This window comes from Pipra filicauda, unplaced genomic scaffold (genome assembly GCF_003945595.2).
Source record: "Pipra filicauda isolate LSUMZ 115617 unplaced genomic scaffold, ASM394559v2 scaffold70_size2993248_pilon, whole genome shotgun sequence".
NCBI classification, from domain to species: domain Eukaryota; kingdom Metazoa; phylum Chordata; class Aves; order Passeriformes; family Pipridae; genus Pipra; species Pipra filicauda.
This window is the reverse complement of record NW_024104876.1, coordinates 2,628,732-2,636,568: the sequence shown is the minus strand read 5'-3', so window position 1 is coordinate 2,636,568 and position 7,837 is coordinate 2,628,732. Positions and strand designations below refer to the sequence as shown.

Here is a 7,837-nt window from a genome sequence, read left to right as displayed (position 1 = left end):
TCTGGTTTTTGGAAGATGTTATCTCTGGCTGTTGGGTTATCACAAACCACTAGTACTGGCTTTGATTTTCATTTCCAAATCCCAGTGTGAAGTAGGCGTGGCAGGAATTTACAACTGGAATCAAGCCTGCTTGTTAAACTACAGATTATTTTTCCAGGTGAGAAAGTGAAGAGATGCTGAACCCTAACAGTAGGTAGAATTTGCTTTATGTTTTACAAACGTGCCAGGAAAAGCAATACACTTCAGCCAAAATGTCTCTGACGAGCTGAAATTTCTACTTTCATTTATCCTGATGTGATTTGGGTCAGCAGCCAGACAGAGACTCCTGGTGGGTCGATGTTTTAGTGTGTTGGTCTGTCTGATTTGGTTTATGTTTTGTCAGCTTTTTTGGAGTGCTGAGACATGGGAGTTATAGGTTATTGTTTATTATCAGGCCAGTATTGTTTGCCATTTTAGTTTTGTGTTGCAGAGAGCCTGTGCCTGCAAGACACTGAGCTATGTCACACAACCTTATAAAAAGGCAAATTATCTTGTTATTTGGAAACTGCTGCTTTTGACTGGTTGATTTATTTTTTTTTTCCCTCTTAATTTTGGCTTTACTCAATGCCATCGTGCCATCCTGTGAAAACACCAAGTGCTGTATGACCCCCTCTGTCACTGTTGGCTGTGATCACTTCAGCAGTTACTGATTTTCTTCCTCTGGCTTAGGAATGACGTTGAAGGTGAACACACCCCCTTACTTTTCACTTGCTGCTTTGGTTAATCAAGGGGGGTGCTGGTGGCATGTAATCAAATTTCTTCAGGCACTGGCTGTTCAATCAGTGACACATCTGACATTTAGTGGAGGAAAAAGCCTGAAGAGTGAGTGTGCAATGTGAGCTGCTGCCCTGGGAACTTCCCAACAGTTTGACTCATCCTTCTTTTCCGTCAGGCGTTTGTGTGACTCTTGTGCTTAAATATCTCTGAGAAGTGCAGAGGAATATGGCTTCTAACAAGATGCAAAGAGATGCTCAGCCAAGATGAGATCTAATTAAAACCTCACTCTGAATATGTCAGTGGTTTCTTGAGTTGCCATCAGGCCTTTTTTTGTTGTGGATGCCAAGTGAGATTTGGCAGTGAAGGCAGTACAATGTATAATCCTGTGATATACATTTCTTAGACTCTCACTGGAGTAAACTGATAGAGAAAACTCAAATACATCTATTTTCCACTAGTACATATACAGATGTGATGAAAAATACTGTTACTCTGAGTAATACAGTTGGCCCTGGGACAGACTAATTAAGGATACAGTTAATTTCATTAAAGCTCTCCTAAAATCTTTGCCTCTGGAGCTGTGTGTTGTGGCAGGAGCATGATCAAGGTAACTTTTTATTTGCTATCACATTACTGGGAAGTGAAGTGTATTTACTGTAGATACTTTGACTATACAGTGGTGAACACTTATCTAAATACTGGTTGTTCCTTAGCTCTGATCCATAGTGCAGACCAGGTTCTGTTCAGCAAGGGGGGTTGGTGAGAGCTTGGCCAAAGGCTTCTGTATTTTGTTCCAGGCAAAGGAAATTGCTTTTACAGCAGAGTCCTAGAAACTTGCAGTAGGATTTTTTTAAAAGAAATTACTCTAAAATCCTCAAATTACCAGCCAAAGCCAGGAAAAACACCCTGAAAGTGACTAAGTTACTGAAAATTAATGTTACAGTATTTCTTAATACCACATTTTTTGCGTTTTTTTTCCTTTGAACCTATAAGCTGACGTTTTTCTTTTCCCTCATTTATCACAGTGATTTCGTGGAAGCCAAAGAATGTTTGAGGGGGTGAATATTCTGGGATCACAGTATTAGTCCTTAGGGAGTTGGGAGGTGAGAAAGGGTTTTCAGGCTCAGTGTTTTAAGGCTCTTATTTACTAAATCTGTAAGTAAAGATGGTAGGAAAAATATCCCTTTCCAGATCAAGTCAGGCAGTTAAAAAAGAAAAGAAATCTTTTCAGGTATGTGGTTCTTTCCTGTTCTTGGGAGACTGATGAAATTATTTATTCTCACTTTTATGATACTTTCCTGGTGAATGAAGCATGTGCTGGGTGTTATACCCACAGGCAAAGAAAATGTGGTGCTATTTATGCAGAGCCTGCCTCATCCAAATTTTAAAAAGATAATACAAGAAACTGATTTTTGGTAACTATTCTTATGGTTGGTTTTAAAAGCAATGATATGAAGTATTAACCTTCCATTTTGCTGTTACCACTTAGATACAAACTTAGGAGTTTTCAGAGATCCATCTTTCAAATGCCAGTGATGCTTCTTGCAAAGGTACACCTTGTTCCTGCAGTGGGAGGAAGTCTGAATGCTTTCAGCCCACTTGGTCTAAATGTCAGGAGTTAATTTCAGCATTCAGTATATTTAAAATAAATTACTTGGATGCATCTCCACAAGCTTTAAGTGGCAGTAGCTCAGAGATGGACATTAATATGGGATAACAGGCAACTCATCTGAAAAATCAGGTGTTTTTTCACCATCTTACATTTTTCATCATCATGTACATCTAAAGATCCTGCAGTGGTTTGGAGAGGGAGAGAGAGAGAAAGCAGGAAGGGGAAAAGGAGGGTCTGGAAACTGGTACTGTAAAAATATGCTACAGAACCCCAGAGAATACACATATCCCCTTGCCTTGAATATTCCTCTAATAACAGGCAGAATCCCAGGTTAGGGGAGAGAATTGAAAAGCTGGAACTTTTTCAATTCAGTATTTTAAACTGCTCCTCTAGTTCAGCAGTAATAGAATAATAGAATAGAATAATCTCCAATGACAGAGTGTACTCAACAAAAATTCTGATAATTGTAAGTTATTGCCTTGACATTGATCTTTGCTAAACAACTGTGATTCTTTGAAGAGAGGAAGAGTTAAAGTTTGAAATTCCTGTAATTTAAGAGCTACCAACATTATAAAGATGCTTCTCTGCTGGGTAAGTTGTATCTTTGCATAATTTATTTATTCCATGAGAGCCCATCTCATTGCATAGTAAATAATTTGGTAGGTTGGATAGCTGGTCATCTTTCCTTGTGTGAGACAGTAATTATAGTGGGTATTTTTTCTCTATTATGACTATAAAATATTTTTTTCTGAAGCCTTAATAGAAATAATTCCAACTTTATACAGATTATTGGACAACTTGTATACTGGGAGGGGGAAAAGAAAAACTTGGGGAGGAGGGGGAAAGACGACTTGGGCACATTTTTGTACCAAGTGAAGCCCTGTGGAACCTTTACAGTGTTTCAGAGCAGATTCTTTGAGCTGAAAGTTCCAGACTCAGCTTCCAGTTTGCTTTTTATCCTGAAGAGCCAGAGCATTTGGCTTGCTCTGAACCTACATCTGGAAAAGCTGCTATTGAAATGGTTTTCAAACAGCTCTGCTGGAAGCTGCCCCAGCAGCTGCTGGGATAATGCAGAGTGGGCTGTTAAAGCAGGCCACAAAAGCAGCCCGAGCTGAGAGACCACTGGCCTGGCTTGTGGGGTCCTGAATTGAGCAATTCTGTGGTGTGCATTCAGCTTTGCAAGTTCTGTCCTTGTGTTAATGCTGCTGCTCAGCATCAGATTAGTTATTGCACGATTCTCGTGGAAAAGTCTTTCTCTAAAAATTGCTCGAGTTGAATGAATCTTTCCCAGTTAGGCCAGTAACAGCACGTGACTGTGTGGAACAGCAGAATGTTCCTGTAGAAGGGAAAGATCAGCTGCTGAGAAATGTGATGGGGAAAAAAAAAATTACACACTTCTATATTCTTTAAAAAAAAAATGAGCCATACTGTCTCTTAGACTGATCTAAATGCTTTCATTTTAAAGACTGCACTTGCATAAAATCCAACAAGCTACTTTCGGTTTTTTTTCTAGAAAATATTTGTACCAAGTGATTCTTACTTTGCATGCTGAATTTACCAAATAGGGGAGGGGTTAGCGGGCTAATTGCTTGCTTTTAAAGAGAGAAAATAAGCAAAATATGAAATATTATACTAATTCCTTAAAGGGAAATGTAGCACCACCCAGTTTTTCTTTGATAACTAACTATCCATCTTAATTTTCCATCATGGTTCAATTAAGATAAATAACATAGCAATAGGTTAAACTGGTGTTATAAAATCTAAAGTGAAGATCTGCTGTTTATTCTTTGTGACCCAAATATGGCTTTGCTTACTTGTAGCTGAAAATAGCTGAACCTCCTCTGAAGCATGGGGATTCACTTTAAATGTACATTAACAGCAGGGAACAATAAAAGGCAGTAAAACTTGTGCTAGCATTCCTGAGTGGATACAGTTCTCTGTCAGGACAAAAACATAGGGTTCTGTAATAAATGGATAAGTTTCTCTTTTCTGGGAACTTAGAAAGGACATGCTAATTTTTTAAATCAATCCACTGGGTTGCTAAATTAAAGTAAAATCATTACATGCAAAGCAGTCGATTGTATTGATGATTCACTGATCCCTCTGATCCTGACACAAATACCTTTCAGCCTGGGGGAGAAGACAAAACATGGGTTTTAGCAATTATTTTAATAGGGTATGATTAGCAAAGCGTGGCTGATCCTTGGGCCCTGCTCTCATGGCATTGAAATCAACAGTAAGTGGGACATTAACTTCATGCAGGAGATGATCAAACCCCTCACCAGGTAACCCAGGGACTCCCTTTTAGGACTTGAATAAGGTTGAAAAGATTATTTTTGGAAAGCAAGCAGAGACAGCTCCTCTCCTTTTGTCTTGAAACAGAGCAAATATTATGTGATATCATAAATAAAACACTTCCTGCCGGCAAGAGCAGGGGAGGAACATCCCATTATCCCATTATCAGTGCCTGTGATCCACCAGCCAAATTCCCAGGAGCGTAGGAGGCCTCTGGCACATGGGCCCTGTCACTTGAGGAGATTATTGCCCCCAGTTCTCTGTCCTTCACTGTGTCAAGGACAACAGGAGGGGACATGTACAACTCCTGCTGCTTGTGCAGTTCTCAGATGTGGGGTCAGGATCAGCTGAGACTGAATAGGGTTAAGTTTCCATTCCAGCCACAGAGCCGTGAGTTCTGTGAGTTCTGGATCAAGGGTGTTTGCCCTGGCAGGACTCTGGTGTCTCAGTCCTGGACACTGATGCTCTGAGTGGTGCCTGCTTGTTGCCCCAGTGCCATGAGTCCCAGCAGTGTCCCTTAGGGCCAGGAGTACCTGCCCCCTCCCCCAGTGCTCTTTCCCAAGTGCTGACAGAGTAGCTTCATATCAGATCCAGAGCTGAAAAGTGTAGCTTTGTCCAGGAGTTATGGCCTGCAGATGCCAGGGTCGGGTCCTCCAGCAGAGTCAGCAGCAGCTACAAATATGGGATTTATCTGCACTGCTTGCTTTTGCACCTCCCTGGTTCTGTGGATGGCTTGGATGAGCCAAGTTCCTGTTACTGAGATGAAGAGGTTCATTACAGAGCCAGCCAGAACAAGATCTGCCAGGGGATGAAATGCCTATCTGAAAAGCATCTTTATAACACTGCCAGCTCTCCAGCTAATGGTTGTACCTGCTTAGGTTTCATGTGTGCTCTATTTGTGTGCCCTTTCAGCCATTCAGGCACTTCCAGGCGCCCCTCTGTCTTGGTTCCCTCTGGGCTGAGATCCCTGTGCGGAGCCGTTCGAATTCCCGGCCCTTCTTTCAGCAGCTCAGTTCCTTTTTGTGAGAGGAGCGACCAAAACATTTGAGAACTGGTGCTCAGAGAAGAGAGGAGAAAAAAATATCAACTCTTGCTCGAGCTATTTAGCTTCAGTTTTTCTTATGAAAAGAAATCCTGCTTATTACAAAATCCAAATCTTCCCTGTGTGCGACCTAATCTTAAATGCTTTTAATTAAGACAGGACACGAGCCCCTAAACCAGATGTGCAGGACAACGTCAGGTGTTGCCACCTCAATTTTTTCATTTTAACACAGAGGAACCGTTAAAAAAAGGAAAAAAAAAAAGTTTACTTTCTGGGACTGAACTAGGATAGGTAATAGTTTCCTGTGTTTCTGCCAACTTGCTTTTGAAAACGGTCTCATCCAAAGCCTGAGTAGAGTGAAGAGCCTGCCATTGTCTTCTGAGTGGCAGTTTGGGGCTGTAATTATTGTCCTCAAACGTAATCCAAATGTATTTCCCGGAGTTTTTGTCTTTAAATTCCCTGTGCTAACATTTGCAAAATACAGAATGTTGAAAAATGCAACTGAAGGTCTCTGGTAGTAACAATAAGAGAAGCAAATTGTGGCTAAGAAAGCAAATGTCTGGTTGTGAAACTTTTCCACCGTGGAAGGGCTCTCCCAGCAATTCAGTGTGGGGAAAAGGACCAAATGATTACCTAAGTTTCTCTTTTTTCTTGTATTTTCTTTATTCGTGGTAAGCTGAGTAGAAACTTGGCCTATTTTATGGAAAGACTATAAAAAAAAGAGTTTATAGATCGCTCAATTCTTGAATTTTAAAAAAAGCGTTGATTAGTAATGAACGAAATATCACATAATATATTTTTAATGATACGAGAGGGTTTTTTCCCCAAATACATTTCTCAACAAACTTAGTAAAAAAAATCCTATTCCAATAATCTAGTTTCCAGTTTTACCTTGGATTTTATTTGAATTTTAATGGAATTGTAAATTTATACTTGAACTGTGAATTCAAATGTTGTTTACAACCAACTTTGCTAGGATTCTGACTGAAATGTAGTGTAGCTCTTCATAACAGTGAAAAATAGAGCAATTTGCTGTTCTTCAGTATAAATGGTATAAATTTCCTATTGCAAAGGAAAAAAAGAAATAGCAAGGGTTTAGCTTTTAATAATAAATCTATAAGTAAACAGTAAGAGGAGCAAGTAAAAATATTTGAGAATTTCTGAATACTGAGTGATTTCATTAGATCAAGGTGATAATGCAGAATTCTTTATTTCTGCCAGAACGTTTTTGCCATGCTGCTTGAAAATGAGCTCAGGATGGAAAAACACAGTTACTGATTTCTTGCTGTTAAGTGAAAGAATCACAGAAATTTCCCATATAAATTCTTCAAGGTTTTACTCAACAATTGTCCCATTAAAGAACATGTTTTCAGGATTTTTCCTTTCTGCTGTGTGCTCTCCCCGTGCCCTCAGAATTGTGAATATCTTATGTTTTCTCTGGTATGTTAAATGCTTTATTTACCTTTCAGCACACTTCAGACAAGCTTTTCACTTGCTTCCAGGAAAGTTTAAGGGCAGCAGATAGGTATGGACTGATCTTTGAAAGAGGTATTTGTAAATTCTATGCTTCATTTGCTGAAACACAAACAAAATTAAATAATCTGTGCACGTACCTCTGATATCATATTTTTTCCCCAGCTGAAAATGGAGCTAAGAAACGTTTAACTTGGTCCTGTTCAAAAGCAAGTAATCAAGTGGTTGCTGAGCATTAAATTCTGTTCTTGACTCATCAGTTGCCTCATAAGTTATATAAGATTTATGGTCTTGTTTGGAGCATTATCTCACTTTGTAAGCCCTTGGCATTTGGGCCAGGCTGTAACTGGTACCTCAGGGGTGGCTATTTTAATCTTTCCTGTAATCCCTGCTCACTACCTGGGGAAGTTAAGGAGCTCTTTCCCTATTTTTATGGAGGTGCTGTGCAGGTGGAAGGAAATGGAACTCCTGCAACTCCTTGTAGTCATTTAAATTCTGTTTGTGGCAACCCTGCTCCTTGAGGAATGGGTTGGTCCCTATTCCATGTATCTGTGATGTCTGTTTGTACACACAAATACATCACAAATGCCTTTCTAGCTTGTTGTACTCAAGCACATGCTATTTTAGGCTGACATTTTCCAGCCAGGCCTGAGGGAGTG

At 39.8% G+C, this 7,837-nt stretch overlaps 1 long non-coding RNA gene across 1 annotated transcript; it reads right to left on the bottom strand.

The window, feature by feature from the left end:
• Positions 1-3,241: 3,241 nt before the first annotated feature.
• On the bottom strand, positions 3,242-7,629 carry LOC120324801. Its single transcript, XR_005566403.1, has 7 exons — positions 7,578-7,629; positions 7,168-7,280; positions 6,339-6,414; positions 5,534-5,714; positions 4,432-4,498; positions 4,183-4,305; positions 3,242-3,704 (listed from the first exon to the last, which is right to left on the bottom strand). It is a non-coding gene; the product is annotated as an uncharacterized LOC120324801 (long non-coding RNA).
• Positions 7,630-7,837: the final 208 nt, after the last annotated feature.